The sequence below is a fragment of the Camarhynchus parvulus genome, chromosome 11 (genome assembly GCF_901933205.1).
Source record: "Camarhynchus parvulus chromosome 11, STF_HiC, whole genome shotgun sequence".
In the NCBI taxonomy this organism is placed as follows: domain Eukaryota; kingdom Metazoa; phylum Chordata; class Aves; order Passeriformes; family Thraupidae; genus Camarhynchus; species Camarhynchus parvulus.
In genome coordinates, this window is record NC_044581.1 from 485,904 (window position 1) to 509,779 (window position 23,876).

General features: G+C 50.7%; 1 long non-coding RNA gene across 1 annotated transcript in view; it reads right to left on the reverse strand.

Moving 5' to 3' along the window:
- LOC115907963 overlaps positions 1-23,876 on the reverse strand; it is a 260,012-nt gene that overhangs the window by 58,092 nt on the left and 178,044 nt on the right. The window contains exon 3 of the long non-coding RNA XR_004061083.1: positions 9,203-9,312. This is a non-coding gene — a long non-coding RNA (uncharacterized LOC115907963). The remainder of the gene's footprint in view (positions 1-9,202; positions 9,313-23,876) is intronic.

Consider the following 23,876-nt stretch of genomic DNA (forward strand, 5'->3'; position numbering starts at 1 on the left):
GCTGACACAGGGGAGCCAGGACATGGCTATTTCAGGAGCAGAAGTATCAGAGGAAAGCGGATTGTACAAAGAGGAGAGAGAAGGTGGCCATGCCCCTGAGAGCAGCACCGATCCCTGCAATGCCAAATCCTCCCAGGGGCCCAGCCCCGCACTCGCCTCTCCAAGCTGCGCCACTAGCCAGCGCCTGCAACATCTCCAGTGGGAAAATGTAATTTTATTAAGGCTCCTGGAGCTTCACTCTCAGCATCTGCACTGCAGCAGAGCATACAAAGGGAGGTTATGAGGAATTTCTCATTATGGCCACAGGCGCAGACTCATAACATCCCCCGGCCAACCCCAGTTAATAAAGCTCCTGCTCAGCCCACCTGCCCCCAGCCCCTCGCCCACAGGTGCCCCCGCCCTGGGCCACCCTGTGCATCACCCCTCGGCCCTCACAGACAGGAAACTCCTGCTTTGTCTTCCCTAACTCTTATTGCATGGGCACCTTCATTTGCAAACCTGCTCTTAGAGGCCCAGAGCTGTAATTAATCCGTGTCACAGGAAAGATGTAGTGTCGGGAGAATTTATGACTGGCTCTGAGCTGCCGTGATGAGCAGGGGCACCTCAGCCCCTTGTGATATAAATGCCTCTGCTAATTGGATTGCAGGAGCTAATCAGGAGCTGGAGAGAGAATGAAGGCGCTCAGCCTCCTCACTGCTGGTGTGGGCTGATAAAGCTGGCAGCCATGGGAATTGCATCTGCGGGAATTGCATCCTGGCCCGAGATGGCTATCGGGGTACCCAGGGCCACTGGCGTGCGGTGGCCATGCAGCACAGCAGGGAGGGCAGCTGCCCATAGGGCTGTGCTCACACCCATGGGGCTGTGCTCACACCCACGGGGCTGTGTACAGGGCTGTGCTCACACCCACAGGGCTGTACTCACACCCACGGGGCTGTGTACGGGGCTGTGCTCATACCCACAGGGCTGTGCTCACACCCACGGGGCTGTGCTCATACCCATGGGGCTGTGTACGGGGCTGTGCTCACACCCACGGGGCTGTACTCACACCCATGGGGCTATGCTCACACCCACAGGGCTGTGCACACCCACGGGGCTGTACTCACACGCACGGGGCTGTGCTCACACCCACGGGGCTGTGCACACCCACGGAGCTGTGTATGGGGCTGTGCTCACACCCACGGGGCTGTGCACACCCACGGGGCTGTACTCACACGCACGGGGCTGTGCTCACACCCATGGGGCTGTGTACGGGGCTGTGCTCACACCCACAGGGCTGTACTCACACCCACGGGGCTGTGCTCACACCCACGGGGCTGTACTCACACCCATGGGGCTGTGCTCACACCCACAGGGCTGTGCACACCCACGGGGCTGTACTCACACGCACGGGGCTGTGCTCATACCCATGGGGCTGTGCACACCCACGGAGCTGTGTATGGGGCTGTGCTCACACCCACGGGGCTGTGCTCACACCCACGGGGCTGTGCACACCCACGGGGCTGTACTCACACGCACGGGGCTGTGTGGGTGGGCCCGGGGGCACAGGGAGGAACGGGCTGCACGTGGCCAGGAGCTGTCCAAGAACACTCCGCTGGCTGCTCTGGCCAGCAGCACCTTGGGCCGCCCTGGGCCAGGGTATGACCGTGGCATTGCACGGCCGCCTGGTCTGGCCGGTGTTGCAGACACCCCATGGCCCCCCTCAGCAGTCCTTGCTGACCTCAAGTTTTAGAAAGGAGCTGAATACTCAGTGATCCCAATACCATGTCTATTGACACCTTCAGCATGTGCCTTTCCCCAGAAAGACAGAAAATGAGAGAGATGAGGTGGAAGAAACACAACAAGGACCACAACCACAACAAGTGAGGTTGGCCATGACAAGAGCAAACTGGGTGAATGTCACTGGCTACACATGTGCTCCACACACCACACAGGCCGTCAGATGAAGGGTGGGCAGGCGGGAGGTGGCTCCTGAGGACAGGCTCAGGATGCTCTTAAGATGGTCTGACTCCAGCCTTCACAGACTCTTAAAGCACCATGATCATCTCCAGCTCCTTACCAGGGCAGACCTGCCCACAGAGAGATGGGAAGAGTCCTGGATGGAGAGGTCTGATATGGCTCTCCACCCACATAAACCAAACACATGCAGGTCCCCACTGGAGAACAGGGGTTTTTTTGCAATCCAAGGCTCTTCTACATTCAGACAGCTTTTCTGTCTTCTCCATGTCCTTCCTATTGCCCTTTATTTTCATCTCTGGCTCCCTTTCTTACAGACACATGGATTAGAAAGTAAATCCTGAAAATGATGACTAAACCCAGCCATCTCTCCTTATGGAAACACTTTCCCACCTTCTTAAACCTTTTTGAAGGCACGAGGGAAAATAACCCTTGTATTTATGCAAATTTCAAAGTGGCGTGTGATGATGGAAACAAAACAGTGCTGGAGCGCAGCCAAGGCATGGCACCGACGGGGCCTCTCAGCTGCTCGCCTCCCGATTCTTCGGGGGAAGCAGCTGTAGAGAAATGAAAATACAGAAGCCCCCGCACACACCCGCCGCCGCCCGCGCGCATTCCAGCACCCGTCACCTCGGAGGCGGCAGGATGAGGCTCTGGCCAGGCGCTGCCTGCAGTCCGGAGCACCCTGTCGTCCCCCACAAGCCTCCCTGTCCCGCTGTTCCCGATTCCCCTTTCAGGAATTTACAAACATTTTCCGCAGATCAATATCTGTATTGATTATTCATTGTGAGCGAGTCGTGTGTCTTTGGTGATCCAACCTGGCAGAGTGAGCAGCCAAAGACTGCAGCAGATACAGAGGGGGAGAAAAAGGAGAAAAAAGCCCTACAGAAGGCGAGAGAGACCCAGATCTGGCTGGGTTTGCTGCTGCCAGCAATGGAGACGGATGGAGAGGAAGGAAGGAAGAAAATGGGAATGGTATGAAAAGGAACGAAGAGACAGAGAGCCGAGGAGAAAAAGCGAGAGCAGGAAAAACAAAGTCACCACTGGAGAACTGGTGCCGGGGCACGCCAGCAGCCTGGAGAGATTCCAACCTTGTGCTCGCCCTTCTGCACAAGGATGTGATGGACTTATTGCTTCGGGAGTGAAAAGTGACTCATGGTTTTGGTATCTGCTACGTAAGAGCTTTGGGGGGATTCCTTGGCTGGCTGACAGAAAGGGAAGAAAGCAGCAGCAGCGAGGTAAAACGCGATCCCTTCCTCCTGCCTTCCTGGGAATACGCGTCGCCCGGGCTGGCTGGAGCAGCTCGCTGCTCGCTTATGATATGCAAAAGGAGAATAATTAAAAGCGCCAGCATCACTTGCAAAGTGAGTAAACACAAAGCCTTTCAAAACATGCTCTTCAGCTAATGAGAAGCTGTAATTTCTTATACTTAAAGGCAAAAAAGACCCTGATGAGGCTCGGTGGAGTGTGCGCGCGCGCCTGCGTGTGTGTGCATGTGTTTGTAGATATGAGAGAATCAGTTAATTGTTGATGATGTTTAGAAAAGGGATTATGAGAAAAGACACTGAAATGATGACAGGGAACATCTTGGATCAGAGCCAGAGAAATAAAATAATCAAGGACAATCAAGCCTGCAGCTCCGGAGAAAGCGCCGACTGTTCTGCCAGGGACTTGGAAGGAATTTCCCCGCGCTGCCGAGCTGCAGCTGGAATACGTGCTTGGCACCAGGAGAGAGAACTGCAAGGAGCAGCTTGCTTGGAGCATGAGACCACAGAAGAGAGAACTATGGAGCTCTGCTATAATTCAGAGGGTAAAACAGCTTTGTCTGCTTATGTGTCAGGTGGAGACTTGATTTTGTCCACATCTGACCTGCCCTGAAAACGCAACTTCTGAAATCCCCTGGCTGAAGCCAGAGCTGAGGATTCTCCAGACGCCTCTCCAGAACTACTGTGACGTTATGAAAACAAAGGAAAGGAAGCTAGAGGAATTAAGTTCTCCTGTGGCTGCAGGACCTGATGGACCTGACCATGGAAACTGTCTCTGGACTCGATTCCTTCCTTAATTCTGGAAATCAGAACCTCCTTGCTCCAGCTGGGGATTGCAGCTCACAAGCACACAGGAAAGGTGGCGGTCACCGGGAATACCAGGAGCAAGCTTTCCTTCCAACCTGGGCATCCAGCTGCTGTCCTGAACGGATGGATTTTAATAAATGTTGGCTTTCTCTTGGGCTGAGGTTGGGTGGGGAGAGAGAATAAAGGGAAATTTAAACCATCCTGTGACTGCTGTGTTGTCAGTGAGCTACAGAAATGCCGTCCCTTTGTTTTGGATGCTAAACTCCGTCTGACTTCATTGTTGCTGGATTTTGGCACGTTACACTCTGGGCTTCTCCAGCAGCAGAAACACATGGTCTATTAAAGTGGGAATCTTTGGGGAGCGGAGGCAGAGGAACGAGCCAATCATACGTGGCTGTTGCACATTGCCCGTTTGGCAGCTTTGCGGGGAGCGTTCCGGACGGTGCGGATGGTAGGTACGGTACGGTGTGCCCAGGAGGGCAGCGCGGCGCGGAGGGGCCGGGGCGCGGAGCGGCCGGCATGTGCCAGGCAGACACCCCTTCCTTCCTTCCTCCCTTCCTTCCTTCCCCTTCCTTCCCCTTCCCTGAGCGGCTGCCGAGCCTGCTCAGACCTGAGCGGAATGTTAAGCGGCCAGGAGCAGATTAGCATATTAACCAGCGCTGCCCGGGCGGTGTCAGCCCCGCAGCCGCGGCCATGCGGGGCACAGCCTGTCACAGCTCACCCGGCTCCTTTGTCACAGCCCTTTTTATGTTGCTCTTTGCCTTTTGTTTCCCAATCAGACCCTAGAAATTCATTAACAGCAATGAAAGACGGGGATGCAAAAACCTATAATGAAAACAAATGATCTATTTAAACGGTGCTGGGGCTGAAAGGTGGGGGTTCGTGGCGCCGGGAGTAGAGGAGAAGGAAATCCTGCCACCTGGAAAATGCCTGGACATGCGTGTCCTTCCCCGTGCCAAGGCTCCAAGGAGACAGTTACTACAAAGCCGGTGGTGTGTGTAAAGATGTTGTAGCATTGTCTTTACAGAGCCTCAAACAAATACCAGCGACTGGTCAGAAGGAGAGCTCGGTGCTCATTGTCCCTGCTCCGGCTGCCGGTAATGCCGGAATTCCTCTCTGGTGCTCGATGGGCTTTAATTAGAAACAACTTGCAATGCCCGTAAAGATTTCAAATCACTTGACTTTTACAATCACCCGAGTTCGTTCACCCGGGTCCTGTGCTGTGGCCCAGCAGCGCCCTTCAGCCAGCAGCCCTGACGGGAAGGTGTGGTGGCCGCAGGGACGGCATGCACGGGGCACCGCTGCTGTCCGGACCTGGCCCGGGATGCTGGACCTGACACCAGGCTCTCCAGGCGTCTTCCTCTCCTGTGCTATTTCTTATACAGATTATTTCACAAATGTTACTGTCCCCTAAAGTGTCACATGGTTGTGAGAATAAAAAGATTTAATCCAAGCATGGCCTTTCTATTGGAATTGATCAAATAAGAGAAAAACTGAAATAATCTATTTTGTGTAATTTCTATTTGTAAATGGTGTGTGTGGGGGGAGGGCTTTAAATATCACAGAGGCACAACTTATGTATTTGTCAACAGGATTTTAGGCAAATCTGAATGTCCTGTGCCCCAGAGCTCCATGCCCAGGCTAAGTGTGCCCTTCTGTGGGGTCAGATGTGCAGCTGGGGACACCCTTCCCTGCCCCAGACATGGCATCCCCAAAAATGTGTCACTGGCACAGTTCTCTGAGCTCCAAGAGTCTGTAACTTGTACCTCTGGGAAGCAAAAATGTTAGCAGGGAAAAGGGAAATGGGCTTCAGCCCCTTTGTCACTCTGTACCCAGCTCTTACACTGGCTCGGTCCATGGGCAAAGGCTCCAGGGCTCTGTCTGTGTCCAGTGAGGTATCCCACTAATTCCAGCTGATTTCATCAGCTAAGAATCAAAGACAAACAACACAAAGATTTTATCTGTTGCAGGAATTGAAGAAAATCTCTCAACACCTGCCACACATCCACATTTTTCAGTGAGGAAAACAATAACAGCAACAAACTCTTGTCTGAAGAAACCTCTCCAATTTGTACCTGGTAAAGACATGCTGGATAATCTTACTCTAATGGACTTTAATCTATCTCCACAAACTAAATCCCCTAAGAGCTTCCAAAATTTATCCTAAACTACCACCAGTCCTTATCATTAAAGTTTTAATTGTAAACACGGCAAATAATGGCAAAATCACAGAATTATGGAATGGTTTGGGTTGGAAGGGACCTCAAAGCTCATCCAGTCCCACCCCATGTCCTGCCATGGCAGGGACACCTCCCACTGTCCCAGGCTGCTCCAAGCCCCAATGCCCAGCCTGGCCTTGGGCACTGCCAGGGATGCAGGGGCAGCCCCAGCTGCTCTGGGCACTTGTGCCAGGGCCAAATGCTTGCTGTGTTTTGTCAGGTTCCTGCTGACCATGGCTGGACTGTTGATGTGGTGCCGATGGGTTTTGGAGCCACTGAAATAAAACCACATTTTCACAGCAGCTTCTGAAAGAGTCTCATGCTAGTTGAAAAGTATTTTGGAAAATCACATGAGAACTGTCTCTCATATGCCAGCATATCACCCAGGTGATGAGCTGCAGACATATTCCCAGGCATTTTTCTTGGTATTGAAATGAAATAGAGGAAAGTTGATAAAAATACGTTACATTCTTAAACCAGAAGATCAAGATCATTAAAAGCCAGTAACAAATACCCTCTTGCACCCTGAAATACAGCCTTGGTCCCATGTTCTCCCCTTCCTCTGCACTTATAGAAGAGCAATTAGCCACTAAACAGGTAATTGAAATAATACTCCATAATTACATCTATGAAACTATCACAGAGTATGAGCAAGGGCCTTTTCCTCACCAGGTTGAAATCAAAGCCTTCAGTTTAATGACCAAGTCTATTCTAGGTCCGAAAGAACCATTCTGACCAGCACAGAGAAGAAAGTTTATTTTACAGGGGACATGAACAGAGTGTGTTCTACTGACACAGAACCAAAATTGCTGATTTTTCTCCCTCAGCTGGTTAAGGCCTGGAGTCTCTTCTGAAAGCACACGAGCCTCACAACATCCTGCCCTTTGCCAAATAGAATTGTATCTACTTGTACCAGCTGTACAAATTTAAAAGTTACAATTCTGCTAAACAAAAGCCAATTTTCCCATGGACATTAGAAGAGTAATTCTCCTCGGGAGGCTTTCTCCTTGTCTTCTTTCCACTTGTGTGAGGTCCTTCCATACTCACCTCACACTTGCTTTTCATCGCCTGTATATGTCCCTTCAACACAATTTAACCTGCAGTTTTAATTAACTAAGATGCTCAAACCAATCACCCCAGAGCTCCCCAAGGCATTCACCACCCATCTCTTCTCTGTCACCCCAGTACCAGGTTTTCTTTGGAGTTTGTGTCACTCACAGCCCCATTGTCCCACTCAGTCTGATGAAGCTCTGAGGGTGGGCTGGAACCCCACAGCATAATCCCACTGTCATTAATGGAAACAGCACACAGATTGGTCCCAAATGGAGTTCTTTAACAGATACTACACATTTTTAAAGAAAACTGGCAATCTCCAATACAACAAAATCAGTGAGGACATCATAGTGTGAGAAAGTCACAACTGGCCACAGGTGGTGTCTCTCCAAAACCTCTCCAACTGTCCCCATGCAATCCCCTTCCACTTGCTCCTGTCCCACCATGCTTTCCCCTCAGTGCTTTTCTGTCCTTTCCGTGCTCCATCCATTGCTTCCCCCTCTCATTCTCATATCAAAATCAAGAGCACTGACCCCAGGGAAGGTGGGATTTCAGCATTGCCATTCCTCCACAGAATCTCTGGATTCAGTTTATAACACCTGAAGAACACTATTCATCCCCTCAAAGAACACCAAGTCCTGGAACATTTCCTAACTAAATTGAAAAAGTAGATGCTTTCCTCAGGATCCTGTGAGATTTTGAGAGCACAAAGCAAATGAGAGTTTGCCTATCACACGATTTCCCAAGGTTTCCATTACATTTATAAGTCTGATGATTCTCAAGAACTTGAAGTGTGCACTAGTGTTGTAAACAAAATACTTCAGATAAAAATGTAGCAAGAAAAGAGGAAAGAAACCTTCTTTAAAGGATAAACCCCCTCCCAAAACTAAATACATGGAAAAAATCCAACTCCAAATTTTCTCAGTTTTCCATAAAGATAGAGAACTCTGGTGAGTATTTTTTGAAACCTGCCATTAATCTTTCCATTGCTACCAGTGTCACGCAAGGTTAGTTTGGTAATACCAAGTATTCCAGAGATTATGAATGACCTTATAATGACTAAGTAAATACAAATATATTAAAAGCAGGTACTTGACAGTGACTCACTGAAGTCTATTATACACAAAAGAATTTTTAATAATGAAATTACTACTCTTGGACCACAGGTATTTCTCCAGTGGCAAATCTCACGGTGGGGATACTGGGAGGAAGGAAAGGGATATTTGTCCCATGTTCAGGAAGGTGTGTTTTCTGCCAGCATAACATTTACCATCATTTTGGGAAACTCATGTTTACAAATTGCAACAGACCATCCAAATGTGATTTACTTTCACCAATTCACATGGAAAATGAACCAGATCAGGAGTCTTGCCCTTTCCTCATCCTCCCTTATGGCTGTTTGATTAGGACAGACATTCAAGGGACAGTTTTCCTGCTAAGAAGATTAAGCCAAGGGCACTAATCACTTGGCCTGTTCTTTAATGACAGAAACTAACAGTTAAGGACAACATAAATAATTAAATAACAGAGCCCTGATGGTTCTTCACCAGCCCAGACAGAGCTGCAGCCTGGCAAGGCTTTGTAGACATGTAGGAAAAATACAATCTATGGATGGTCTTATTCAAAAAAACATTTCCATTGAAAGTAAGAGGAGCCAACACTACTGGCCAGCGAGTGAGGTGCTCAGAAACACTTCAGGCAGGTGGCATTTAAACACCACGAGGAGCAGGAGAGAGTAAACTCTGCAGCTCAGGGAGCACAAAGAACCCTCAACTCTGCCTGAGAACAGCTCTGTTACATGTAGTCACATCTCTCCTAATCCAGGTGATTTACATTACACATCCCAGGAGGGCGACCAACACAAAAATCACTTCTACAAGGCTTATGAAAATTACATCTTCCTACCTCACTGTGGGAACGTGGAGATGTCGCAGGATCTGGTGCTGATGAGTGGAGCAGGGGAATGGTTCCTATTCAGACCAGAAGAAGTCAGTACAAACTCTCCAGGTCAGAGCCTGCCAACAAAAGAATGGGAAGAATATAAAATATTTTGAAGGATTTGGCATAATGCACCAAAAGAAACAGAAGTTTGGGTACAGCATGTTGGTATTTTTTGTGTTCAGTTCCAACTCAGCCAACATTCCCAGCCATTGCATCTCCTCTGTCACTGAGGGCTGACCTGCAGCACCTTTGTGACAGGTATACTCTGCCTCCTAGTGCAAAGCTGCACCTCCCAGCCTCCTGGCTTCATAGGGAAAAGACTCTATCAACTACCTGGAGGTGGCTTTGCCCACAGCAACCCCCATGGCCACCTGCACCACAGGCTCTGGCTCGGCCATCAGCAAAGCCAGAAGCTCTGTGGTCTCTCCTGCTCTAACCAGAGCAGCCCAGTCTGGCTGCTCACGTAGCCAGCAGGGGAGCAGAGACACCAGGAAGGAAAAGAAACACAGTGAAGAGTCAGACAAACAGCCTGGCTGATGAGAAGTCTGCTGCCTCCCAAGGAAAGCCCTCCTTTTGGGCTTGGCACAGCTTGGCACCTGGGGGGCAGCTGACCACGAGGTGTTGAGCAATTGATGCCAGCAGGTGTTTGGGACAGGAACTTTCCTGTTCCAGTGGTGGTTCATGCTGCAGTCACACAGCTGTGGCTGTCAGGAATTTGTAACCAGAAATTACAGAACTCTCAGGAAATGCTGTTGCCCAGTTTGTTGCTGCTCTGTCTGTGCTCTACCCCTGAAGCTGGGGCTGCCCCTGGATCCCTGGCAGTGCCCAGGGCCAGGCTGGGCACTGGGGCTGGAGCAGCCCGGACAGTGGGAGGTGTCCCTGCCATGGCAGGGGTGGGATGTGGTGAACGTTCAGGCCCTTCCAGCCCAAACCATCCTGGATTCCATGAACACCGTGGGACACAAGCATATGTGAGACTCACCAAGGGAAAGGCCAAACCACCACACATTCAAAGCTTGGTTTAAACCAACGGAAAAAGGAAGTTATCTGAAATAAAAAAGGTACTTTCAGGAAAATGGAAGTTGTTTCCAAACAATAAAAATAGAAAAGGATGTAAACCCAGCACACTAAGTGCAAACCCACAATAAGGCAAGGCAAAACAGGGTCTGGAGAACAATCATCAGAGTTCGTAGAGCTAATAAAAGCTTCTCCAACACAAAAGCAGGAAGCCTGTCTGTCACCCAGAGCTGCTGATAGATGGGCAAGGAGTAAAGGGGGGAATTAAGAAAGATAAGGGCACAGCAGCAAAATTAAATTAATTCCTTGCACTGCCATTCACTATGCAGGGGTCAGCAGGGTTCATATGCCAGAGCAACAAATCACCAGAGGCCGACAGTGCTTCCTCGAGGAGCCCAAATATGAAATTGCTGAACTTTCTTCCTTTGGATCTGAGGATTGGAAGGTGACAATTTTTTACAAAAGGCTTTAGGAGTGACCCTGGGAATGACAGGGCACAAAGTCTGATTTCCAGAACAGGCAAAAGAGTAGAAAACTGAGGGACTGATCAAATTAGCAGCAATGAATAAACATGTCTGGGGCAGAGCCTGAAAGACAAGAGCAGAGTTCATATGTACAGATCCGAGCCATCTGATGAGGAACCAGCCCTGCTAATACAGGCGATTTGGGCTGATACAGTGGAATCTGATTTTCTAAAAGCTTTTCTAGAACATCCCTCACTAAAGGTTCTTAAAGAAACTAAACTGTCATGGAGTAAGAGGGATTAATCTTCCTGTGAATTCCTGATAAAAAGACAGGAAAAGAGGGCACAAACACAGCATTAGCAAGGGATGGAGCAGAAATTCTGCACTACTTCAGCTTAGTCATCAATAACTTGCAAGAGGAGAAAGCAAAGTGACACACAGGTAATGAGGGTAACATGCAGAGTTTTCCAGGAAAGTCAAGTTTAAGAGAGAAGAGCTCCTGCCAAACACCCAGAGCTCAGACTGGAGCCACGATGCCAGTGCCCTTCTGTGGGATGGGCCATCTAATGGGATCCATGACTTGACCTGTGGTAGGTGTTGTGAGCCTGGATTCCCCCAGCCTCTGAGGTGGCACTGGAGATGTGACAACCATCCTTTGGCTACTGCCAGGCTGGTTCCTGGTGAATACCTGACTCCATCCTCTGACTGACTGGTGAGAGAAGGAAAGCTTTGCCATGGCTGTGAGAAATCTCCTTGCAAACACCTCCCACCTCAGAGGATCATCCTCCAAATCCAAGTGCAAACGGGATGAAATCCCTTTCATTGTTCTGGGATGGATGCAGCGGGCAGGGGCCGCTGAAGCTGCTCTCGAATGCCCAGGAATGTGCCTGCAGATGGCTCACTGCTCCCAGTGTCACCTTGGGGGCACAGGCCACGTCCCCTGCATGGGGTGGATGGAGAGAAATGGCTCTGAAGCCATCACAAAAGGACTGCTTTCTGGAAAGGGTACTCTGCTGGAAGGAAGCTTGTCCCTCTGCCTGGCGCTGCCAGCTCCTCTCCTGGACTCCAGAACGACATGGGAATCCCTCCTGCCTGGCTGAAGCTGGCAGGAGCTTTCCCAGCACGGCAGGAGCTTTCCCAGCATGGCAGGAGCTTTCCCAGCATGGCAGGAGCTTCCCCAGCAAGGCAGGAGCTTTCCCAGCAAGGCAGGAGCTTTCCCAGCATGGCAGGAGCTTTCCCAGCATGGCAGGAGCTTTCCTGGCATGGCAGGAGGTTTCCCAGCAAGGCAGGAGCTTCCCCAGCATGGCAGGAGCTTCCCCAGCAAGGCAGGAGCTTCCCCAGCAAGGCAGGAGCTTCCCCAGCATGGCAGGAGCTTTCCTGGCATGGCAGGAGCTTTCCCAGCAAGGCAGGAGCTTTCCCAGCATGGAAGGAGCTTTCCCAGCATGGCAGGAGCTTTCCTGGCATGGCAGGAGCTTTCCCAGCAAGGCAGGAGCTTTCCCAGCATGGCAGGAGCTTTCCTGGCATGGCAGGAGCTTCCCCAGCAGCAGCTGCCTTGACTCTGCCCCAGCTGAGTTCCTGTGCGGCAAAGAAAGAGCATCCAACAAAGCCCACACTAAATGAAAGCCGAGTCCTGCTCGCCAGCACGGAGACAAGGGGGGTTCCCCAGGCCTGCCCAGGGCCAGCAGCACCTGCCCCTCGCGGGCCGGGGGTCCCTTTGTCCCACCACGTGCCCACATACTGAGGCCACTTGTTCCCGTCTGATCGCAATTAGCACCGTGCCAAATCCTCGTGCCCCGCGCTAATTCGAGAGGATGGGCATGTCACACCCTGCCAAGAATTACAGCCACTGCCAGCCGGGGCAGCCCGACCCTTTCATTAGGCCATTGTTTCAGAAGTGAGGGCTCACGGACTCTCTCTTTGTCAGAAATACCCGTGGAGGCGCTGGAGGAGGCAGGAGCCTCAGGCCTGGCCCTGAGGATGCCGTGTGTGTGAGTGAGACAGGCGAGGGGCTCTGCCACACTCCCTGATCCATCACAGGAACACACAAATTCACAGAAATCCGCTGGATCCAGGCGCTGACGCCCAAGGCTGCATTGCTGCTGCAGAGCTGTGGAACGCTCACAGAGCACATCCTTCCCTCCCAGTCCAGAGCCAGCAGCAAGGACACAGCTGTGCCCTCCCTGCACCCACTGCCCTCCCTGGGCACGGGAGCCACATTGGGAATGGCCGAGATGAGAGCGGGGACAGCCCTGCTGCCCTGTGCCAGCCCCTGCTGCCCTGTGCCAGCCCCTCCGCTGCCCAGCAGCCACAGCTGGACCCGGGCAGCTCCCGGAGCCAGCAGGGAGGGCTCTCCAGCAACCAGGGCCAGACTCAGCCACAGGGTGATGAACACATGCTCTTTGCTGCTTCTTGTCTCCTGTTGTCATTTGAACATCACTCCTAACAGCATCTGGGGATACCATGATGATGGCCAAAACATCCATAAATTCTGCTTGCTCAGCTGGTGATGTTCCTGACATCTCTGGGTGGTGATTCCCTTCAGAAGAATCACAGAATCCTTTGGGCTGGAAAAGGCCCCATAGCTCATTGAGTACAGCCATTCCCCAGCACTGCCACGGCCACCACTGCCCCATGTCCCCAGGTTTGTTAAATCCCTCCAGGGATGGGGACTCCACTGCTGCCCTGGGCAGCTGTGCCAGGGCTGGACAGCCCTTTCCAGGAAGGAATTTCTCCCAACACCCAACCTTACACAGACTCAGCAGTTTGGCTTTTGAAGAACATTCTGCTTTCCTGAAACCAGCCCGCCTGCAGCACCCAAGGCTATTGTAACCTGTACGTACAGGCTGTTGTAAAACCTCAGTAATTCCAACTGATTTCAAGAAGGATGCTGTGAATTACCGAATTTGTCAGGTTAGCAGCATGAGAGCAAACTGTTCAGACAGAACAATGCTTCACAAAATGCAATTTAACTTATTTTCTTAATTGTGGGCTGATTCTGATTTATGCTAATTCATAACAGATTATGAACTCTATTATGTAATTGGAAAAATGGCCATAAAACTTTCACAATGCTAGAGAGGTTTTTGGTTATTTGGTTTTTACACTCCATTGCTCACGAGGGCTGGCACACACGTGGCTGGGCCTGTGTCCCCATGTCCCCCCAGCACAGACCAACCATCGATTGCAGCCCTGCTCCACAATGCAAATGAAGCCATGTATTGAGCACTGGGGCTGCTCTGTGAGGGGCTGAGGAAGGGACACAGACCCTCCATGGAGAGGCTGAGGCACATCAGGATGTGGTCAGGTATTGCCCCAGCCCTGGAACTGCACAGGGCTTGGAGCACCCTGGGATAGTGGAAGGTCCCTGCCCATGGCAGGGGGTGGGACAGGATGAGCTCTGAGGTCCCTTCCAGCCCAAACCATTCTGGGATTGTAGGACAAGGAGCTGCTCTGGCTGCTGGGGCTGACTGGGGGCCTCTGTGGGTCAGGTCCTGCTTGGGCTCCTGGCTTGGGAAGAGGATGGACCAACAGCCATTGAGGCTGGAGGGGAAAGCGACATCCCCAGTACCTCCAGGAGGAAACCCCCCAGCAGAGCACGGCAGCAGGACATGGAATTGGTACATTTGAAATCCTGGTTGTAAGGTTTTTACCCCGAGCGTGCACCTGAGGGGGCCTGAGCAGGACGAGGGGCTGGGTGAGCAGAGCTGGCTGCTGGAGCTGTAATTGCTTTTCAATGATTGTATCTTTGCCTGTGTTACTGCTGCACATGGCTGGGCTCTGTACCATACTGAAAATCAATAAAAATGCATGAAAAAATGTTCTCCCCCGCCCCTTAAAAGTTAAACAATCTTGTTAGGATTCTGGCACTGCTATTTTAAATCAGTCAGTCTTTGTTTTTCATGCCAAGGCAGAGACTCGCTGGGTTCCCCAGGACCCTGCTGAGCAGCCAGCACCGTGTTGCAGCCCGAGCTGAAGGGCAGGAGAGCCCCTGCCCTCCCTCACTCAGGACACAAGGGATGGCACCTCGGGCACCGCACACACGCTGCCTTACATGGAGGGGCAGGAGCCAGGAGGGAGACTGATTCTCCCCCCAGTTATGGGGAAGCCTGTGGCAGGAGGAGCCAGTCCCCTCACACAGCTCTGACATCCCTCTGCATGGCTCCTCAGGACCAGCACAAGCAAATGTGCTCCCAAACTCACACCGTGTCACCAAAATCACTGCGGTTTCCCGACATATACAACCAACCATGAAAACACACAACTTTTTGGGCGGGAAGGGACCTTGAAGCCCATGTCATCCATCCCCTGTCATGGCAGGCACACCTTCCACTGTCCCAGGCTGCTCCAGCCTGGCCTTGGATGCTTCCACAGATCCAGGGGCTTCTCTGGTCACCTGTGCCAGGGCCTCACCACCCTCCCAGGGAAGGATTCCTTCTTAATATCCCATCTGTCCCTGCTCTCTGATAGTGGGAAGCCATTTTCCCTTGTCTTGTCACTCCTGGCCCTGAATTTCATAAGAATATTTAGTTTGACACAAGCAAAACTTTTCGTTTAGACTGTGGGGTTTTTAAAAAAAGTTCTGTTTCAAAAGAAAACCTTGCTAACAAAATGTAGTGATTTTATTTTCTTCTATTTTTTCTGAAATATCTTCACTTTTATTCAATCTCTCCCATTTAACATAGCTTTGCAAACTTTTAAAAGCTGTTTTTCTGAAAATAAATTATTTCTCTCTCTGTCTGGGTCCCCACAGGAGCCTTTGCTCTGCCATGAACACACACATGTCTCCGAGTTCAGTATTTTGTCACATTAGCCTGGCCCCACAGTCTGGAATTCCTCAGGAATTAAAGCCTTACATAAACACAGCATTTAACTCCATTACAATATAATAATGATTTTTAAACAACGTTGTAATAGGTTCTATAATTTTTTTTAAAGTGCACGTTATTGTACTGCCACGGCTTCCTTCGCTCCCTAACAGCCCAGTCAAAGCAACAGATACAAAGGTAAACACAACTGGGAAGGTACTGAGCACTACGTGGCCACTTTCCCAGGTTTAGAACTTGCTTTTCCCAGCTGCCAGCCGCTCCATAGACAGCCCATACTAAATGTGGGACAATTTGTGTATTCTTAAACTAAAATATTTTTCAGTTAAAGCAAGCATAAATTATTTATTCATTTGTATTTGCATTTAAATACTTGAAAAATGTCCAAATTAACTGCTTTGAAAATTGTTCCAAAATTTCCCCCTAGGCTGTGACCTTGTGGCCAAGTCTAATCTCAAAGCAAATTGAAAGAAGGGCTCACACTGAACACATCCAGCAGCTCTGCATGTGCTTTGCCCTGAGAACCAATGCAGCCATTTGCAAGCTCAGCCAAGCGCTGGCTTTGGGGCCCACACTGGGGTCCAGACAGGGGTTTTCCTCTGTCTAGAGCTGATGACCCAAGATTTTGTTGGGAAGGGTTTATTCATCCAACTTGGTGGCTTCCTTGAAGCTCCTGTTCGCAGCCATACCCAGCGCAGCCTTCTGTTAAAAATCCTTCCCAGTGTTTGTGGTTGTGGTGGAAAGCACCGAGTTTCAGAAACCAGAATTCCAAGGAAAATAGGAACTACATCAGTTTTAATACTCTATACATATTTGTGTCAAACCTGCACTTTAGGGAGCCCAGCTCATAGCCATGACAGGGGTTTTATTTCCCATCCCCTCTAACCCTGGATGTACCTACACCCAGCTCTCATGGTGGCACCTCAGGGCCCCAGGCTCACAGCCCAGCCTGGCCATGGAGCTCCAGACCCAAACACCATCTGGGAGTGGTCCCCATGGCAAGCTCAGCTGCAGGCTTGTCCTTCCTTTGTCATAAATCTGGTTTCTGCAAAGAGCAGAATCACAGCAGATTAATTCCTTACACCATCCCTCGCAAGGAGAACTGCTGAGAGGGAAGAGAGGAAGCCCAGGCACTGCTCTAAGATCTCAGCCAGATGCAAAATGTCATGAACCAGCAAGAGAGGTGGTTTCCTGACAACATGTGTGCTGATTCCAGTTCCCCCAGATGAGGGGGAGCTCGTGCTCAGGACTTCTTCTTCCAAGAACAGAATAAAGACAACAGATATAAAAGAGAATTCTTACATACACAATATTTAAAATTAATAATAAAATTCATTCTAAATCAAGAGAGCAGGATGGACCTGGGTTTGGAGTTCCTAACCTAGAAACCAGCTCAGCACTTCACCTGAGAGCATCAGCTCTCTCCCAAAGCGGCTCTCAGAGTCTGCAGACTTCCAAGATGGGAGTATCTCAGGATTCCACCAGTTTGACCTCTAGGTTTGGGTCATGGTACGCTCTGAAAAACCCCACACATCCTTGCTGGATCCCTGGGCAGGGAGGTGACCCAGCGAGCCCTGGGCATGTGGCTGTGCAGCCTCAGACAGGGCTGTGGCTCTGGGGCTGTGCCTCTGGGGCTGAGCTGTCACATGCCAAAGACATGAACCACGTTACAATGATCACCCAACATGCTCCTGAAATGGGTGGGAAGGAGCTGGTCATGCTGGGCATGGTGTAGGTGCTTTTTCTTTTATGCCATTTTATAAGAGTGTGTGATTCTTTATTAAAACCTTAAAGGAAACATCTGTAGTCTTCCCCCTCCCCAAATACTCATGTGTCAATTTATATAAAACAAAACCATTTACTAAGAGAAGGAAAAATATTAAAACAGCAATATAAACAGCAAAGAGGCATTCCAGCTCCCTGTAAATAAGTTTAAAAGTTGAAGGTAGAAAAAATTATTAAATTCTTATCCTGAACAGATGGATTGGCTGGTAATCTCTCTGGCACAGCTTGCTTGCTTCCTGCCAGCCTTCTGAGGTACTGGACAATCCCAAAGGACATTTGCCCAGAGCAGCTGTGGCTGCCCCATCCCTAGAAGTGTCCAAGGCCAGGCTGGATGAGGTTTGGAGCTAATGGAAAGTGTCCCTGCCCATGGCAGGGGTGGAACGAGATGAGCCCTTCCCACCCAAACCAGTCTGGGGTTCTGTGATTCCAGGATGAGGAGACTACCAAAGCTTCCATGGCTACTTCAGCCCCTTCTCACTGCAGGTTCTCTGGGTCAGAGCCCTCTGAGACCCACAAGCTCAGCTCCAATTTCTTCTCCTGGCTTAGGGGCAGCCTGTGCTCAAACACAGAAAATTACGAGTTCTGGTCAGGGAACAGCTCCATGTTGGGGGAGCGCTGGGGTGCCAGAGAGGAGCAGCAGCCTTGCCCTGCCCTGCACACATCAGCGATAAGTTCGCACCCTTACTCCTTCCCGGAGCAGCACTAAGCAGCCCCTGGGTCCCTGCCACTTTCCCCTCCTCAGGTCATTTCTTGATCTCCTTTTAACTCTCTGACTCCTGTGTCGGTGGCTGCAGCTCCTGCCCAGCAGTGAGGCCCAGCAGAGCAGCGGGAGCGGCGTCCCGGCACAAACACCAGAGCCAAGGCGATGCTCCGGCGCCTCGCGGCTCTGGCAGCACGGGTCTGTCTCCTGTAAATAACCCTGGGCTTTCACATGGATTATTTAGACTTTCTGATGAAACTGCAGAAATGCCACTGCGGCGGCCGCGCGCCCAATCAGGCGGCGGCTCCCTGACCCCGGCCTCTCCGCGGCACCGCTGCTACGAGCTTCAAGGGGAAAAACCCTCCTTGTCTCTCGTTAGCCCTTTTTTTATGATCTAGGATTCTGTTAATAATGACTCCGTGTTACATAAAACAGATACATTAATGTCACCAAGTCCCAAAAGTACTGAATCAAGCTGACTCCTTCAGAAGGGAAGAAAGTAATAGATATGAGCCTTAATAAGAGCGTGGATCCGAAGGATGGGAAGGGCTCCACCAAATCGCTTTCTCCTTCCTATTTGAAATGGGGGATTTAAAGGGCCATGCAGCTGGAGAAGATCAGAGTCAGGGCAAGATAACTGTGAACATGCCATCAAAGGAGCAAATCAAACGTGATTTTAGGTGGTGTTGCAAAGGCACACTCAGCCTGCTCCACCTGCCCGCTCCGCTCCCAGTTGCTAATGGGGAAAGGAGATGGAGAGGCTCGGCAGCCCCACAACCTGGCACTCACCTTTCATCTCCGCAATAAAAGTGCTGGCTTAGACCAGCAGCTTTGGAGAAATAAGTTGCCTGGACTCAGTTTAGAGAAAAAGTGGCCAAGGCTTTGACCTATGCACACGGCTGAGACTATTTCTACTCCTCTACAGCCGGAGCAGATGTTACAATTAAAAGCAACACCCAGTGACCATAAGTGCTTGACAAATATTAAAACAGAACAAAACCTCTAATCAGAGTGATGAAAATACTTAAGTGGCAAAACTAGTCGTGTCTGAAAGCTTCAGAAAAGCAAAGGCAGGACAGTCTGACCAAGTAGTCTGCAATGGAACATGACGCAGAAGAGAGGTGTGATCAGAATCAAATATTGGTGGTCTCACACGGATACAGGGTGCACACCTGGGTGGCAAAGTCCCTGTGAATTGTGCCCAGGGAACATGAAAATTGATTAATAAATTTGTAAGCAGTTGCAAGTAGTTTAAGGAAAGAAATATGATATGAAAACCAAAGTTATGTTTGCTGAATCTTGCTTAGCTGAGCATCCACCAGCCAGAGACAGGGAAGGTGTTTGGATTCCCACCTTGGTGAGTTTGTGAAAAGGTAAAATCCTAAGGCCAAGATGAGGCTGTAAACGGACACAGCGTATTTTGTAGAGTGGCACCAACACACAAAGATGGATTTGGCAAATTGAAAACACAAGGAGGAAACATGAGGCCTGATGGGGCCCCAGGCTGGTGCTCCAGAAAGATGGAATCAAGGCAGGAAAGTGCCACCACCAATAGAGAATGCAATATCCAGAACAACTCAGGATTTACCTCATGTAGATATGTAACAAACAGGGGAAAATCTAAATTAATGGCAGAGGTCTGAGTGACAGACTCCCGCTTCCTCCTCTCCCATGGCCTGCTGAGGCTGGAAGCCACAGGAGCAGAAGGATGTCCATGTGCCCAAAGCAGTGTGTGACCACTGAGCAAAGCCAGCAGCGCACAGACTGTGGGAGTGGGGACTGTGAGAGAGGGGAAAGCAGGGAGCAGAAGGTTCTTCCTTGGGAAACCGGCAGGCTCCACCAGCACATCTCCTGTTCCTGGTTTGCGCCAGGACCACCTCTCCCAGCACGGCCTGGGAGCAGCTCTGTACCAGCACTCAAGTGCCATTCAGACTCATCTGTACAAACAAATCCAAATTCAACTCCCCTGGCAGAGATCCTCCCGGGGATTAGGTCTATTAAAATTTGTATTTTGCAATTACTTCAGTTTGCTTTGCTTCTTTTCAGGGTTTTATGCTAAATTACATGGATGGAGGGTCAAGCTTTGTTAGATCTGGGTTGTGATCTTTTCTGCGTTGTGCCACTGTTGGAACAAATTTTAAATCATGTGATACAATCACCTTTTTGATTGATAGGGTTGCTTTTAACCAGCCTATTTGTGTTTAATAGAGCAAAATCTGGCTTAATCTACTAATTTTTAATTTAACATAAATAAAGAACATGACAGATCAGCCACTTTTCCTAATGCCCCACTTACTATAAAATGCTCAAACGGGGATGAGTTTTGTGTTTATGCAGCTCACCATGACACAGCAGGCACCACCACTTTTGGGGAGAAAAAGCTCCATCTCTGTGTGTTCATCCCAAATTCACAGAGCAGCTGTACCAGTTCTGATCTCAGAGTGGTATGAGAATTAATTTGTGAACAACCAAAAGTATAATGTAAGTGTAGGTGCAATTATTTCAAGCCCTATCTCATGACGATGGCAGATAGGAGTTAGACAGCAATGAGACCAAAACTGTGGTTATTTCATTATTGCATAGACAATGCCAGCCCTCAAAGCATGCCAGGCATTTTCCAGATCAGAGGAAAGTGTGATCCCTGCTCTGAGAGTGCCTAATCTGAAAAGTCAAAGATGAAAAGAGGGAAAGGAACTCTGGATACAAAGGAATCTATGTAGTGACAGGTCCCAGCTTGTTATTTTAATTAAAAATATGCTAAATCCTTCTTTTTGCCTCTTTCAGCCCTCTCATCCTGGCTCTAAGCTTCAATTCCAGTGTCCACATAACCTCCCTAATCATCCACTGCTCCCTCCACATAAAGGAGCTCTTTGGAGCCGTGTCAGTCTGGGAACAGGCTACGTGGCAGAGGGTGACACTGGGCACCATGACAGATCCCAAAGACTGGAAATCCAACAGATCCAGCCCAAATGTGCTTCCAGAGAGCCATGCACGTCCTGCCAGCAGGGGCCTGGAATTCAGAGGTTTCTTGTGACTTACAGGGAGTAAAATGAAGAAAAGTCCCCAGCAGTGGCTCCCTTGCACGTGCATCTGGGCACAGCTTGCAAAGGGCATCCACTGCCCTAACCGTGCCTCAGAGAACCATCAAATCCCCTGAGCCCAACACATAAAAAGCTACTTATCAATGATTACAGAGTGAGCCAGCAGTGTCAAGCTAGTTTAAATCTTGTCCAAGAGCTTTGCTGGGGCTCAGGGGTCCCACTGCCACCTTCCTGTTGGCACATCTCCAACCTGCTGCAAACATCCCTGGCCCCGCTGCCTGTGCCCCACTCCCTGGCTGCCCCTGGAGCCCACTGGATATTCCTTCAGATGTCTAACAAGCACTGAACACAACTGAGGTTTAGAGAGAGGCAGAAATCAATACAGCAGCTTCCAGCAGGCACGCTGAGGGATTAGCTGTCCCGGGGAACAGCACCGGCGGCTCAGGGGAGAGTCATGACTCCGAATAGTGCATGAGGTTTATGAGGCTGGGGAGCAGCTCTGGCCCTGATAACCTCCAGCTGGCCAGAGGAAAAGCTGGCTGTGGAAACATCGACATCCCTGCTCCAGCAGCAGCAGCAGCAAAGCCAGCTATGGAAACGAGCACCCTCGATATCCCTGCTCCAGCAGCAGCAGGAGCAAAGCCAGCTATGGAAACGAGCACCCTCGACATCCCTGCTCCAGCAGCAGCAGGAGCAAAGCCAGCTATGGGAATGAGCACCCTCGATATCCCTGCTCCAGCAGCAGCAGGAGCAAAGTCAGCTATGGGAATGAGCACCCTCGATATCCCTGCTCCAGCAGCAGCAGGAGCAAAGTCAGCTATGGGAATGAGCACCCTCGATATCCCTGCTCCAGCAGCAGCAGGAGCAAAGCCAGCTATGGAAACGAGCACCCTCGACATCCCTGCTCCAGCAGCAGCAGGAGCAAAGTCAGCTATGGAAACAAGCACCCTCGACATCCCCGCTCCAGCAGCAGCAGGAGCAGCTGCCCTCAGCAGCGGGCAGGGCAGCAGTGGCCCCAGAGGTCACTCTGAGCACGGCCATCAGTGCTTCCCACACCTCCACTGCAGCAGGTGATGAATTTTGGCTCTGGAGCTTGAAAGGGAACAACCCAGAAAGGCTGTGGCCTCCCCCTTCCTGGAAGTGTGCAAGGCCAGGTTGGGCAGGGCCTGGAGAAGCCTGGGATAGGGGAAGGGCAGGGGGTGGAACGGAATGAGCTTTAAGGTCCCTTCCAACCCAAGCCGTTGCATGAGTCCATGATTCCAACACAACAGCAGCAAATGGCAGGCAAGGCAGTGGCATAGGTGAAGGCAATGAGATGAATCCTGGGAAACTGCTGAAAAAACCATGGAAAACTGCTTGGCTTGTAGCATCACCAAAGGAGGCCCCACAAACCCCTAATAACAAAATAGAGGATCCTGTGTCACTGCTAACAAGTTCCTCTGTCTTCAGAAATCTGAATGTTTGGGAGTTCTGCAAGAAGCAGAGGCAGGGTTAGGACAACCACTCAGAGAACAGAGCTGCTATTAGCTTAGCTGACATCATCTAATTTTATGTGGGTTTATGAACTGAGTATTTGTTGCTCCCAACTGCTCTCACATTTATTGTGGTCACTGTGTTGGAATTATGAAAGCTGAAAGATGCGAGTTTGTCTTTAACTGTCAAATATTGTGAGAAAACAGGGACTCCAGAGGAGAGGAAGGGGGAACCAATGTCCAGAAGGCCTGCAAGAATTAATGAGGTTTTGCTACTATATTTGTATAGTTTGAGAGGTCTTTAATGACCTCTGAGGTTTCCAACATTTCTGGTTTACCACCCTGCAGGTTTCTGAGAACCCCAAGTGAATAAACACTCAGCGCCTCCCTCCTGGAGCCTACACGGCCAGGAACCTTCTCATTTCCCCAGAATCTGCAGTGCCCCCCGAGCCCTGTGTGCCCCCCGAGCCCTGTGAGCTCCCGAGCCCGGCTGTGCCGTCCCGCAGCCCCGGCTCCCGAGCAGTGTCCCCGCAGGGCTCAGGCAATGTCCCCGCAGGGCTCGGGCAGTGTCCCCGCACGGTTCGGGCAGTGTCCCCGCAGGGCTCGGGCAGTGTCCCCGCAGTGCTCAGGCAATGTCCCCGCAGGGCTCGGGCAGAGTCCCCGCACAATGTCCCCGCAGGCCTCGGGCAGTGTCCCCGCAGGGCTCGGGCAGTGTCCCGCAGTATCCACAATGTCCCCCAGGCCGGGTGCCCCGGCTCGGGCAGTGTCCCCGCAGGGCTCGGGCAGAGTCCCCGCACAATGTCCCCGCAGGCCTCGGGCAGTGTCCCCGCACAGTGTCCCCGCAGGCCTCGGGCACCGCTCTCCCCGCCCGGAGCGGCCCCGGCTCCCGCGCCGCGCTCTGACCCCGCCGCGCTCAGCGCCGTAAATCTGCTGCACCTGATGGGAGATGGGCTTTTTAGGATCTCTCCGGGTGCTTTGAGGTAGCACTTCCATGAACTCCGTGCCACAATAAATAACGCTACCTGCAATATGTCTTAGAGAACGTGGCAGCAGCCGCTGTCCTGCCATGAATTTTTATTCTTTTGCCGTCTGGAAGATAGATTCCAGATACAGCATTTCCCCGCACTTAGTGTCAAATCTCTTTACCCCTTTGCCCCGACAGAATGACAGGGACCACAAATAAAATAAAAGAATAAAAAAGAAGCATAGGAAAAATGGCCTGAGAGCAAAGGGAAAGCACTAAACTCCCCTCCCTCTGCAGCTGAGCAGCTTCAGATCTGACAGCAGTGACTAAGGCAGGGGCAGTTGGAATGGGAAAAGGCAATTTTTGTATGCT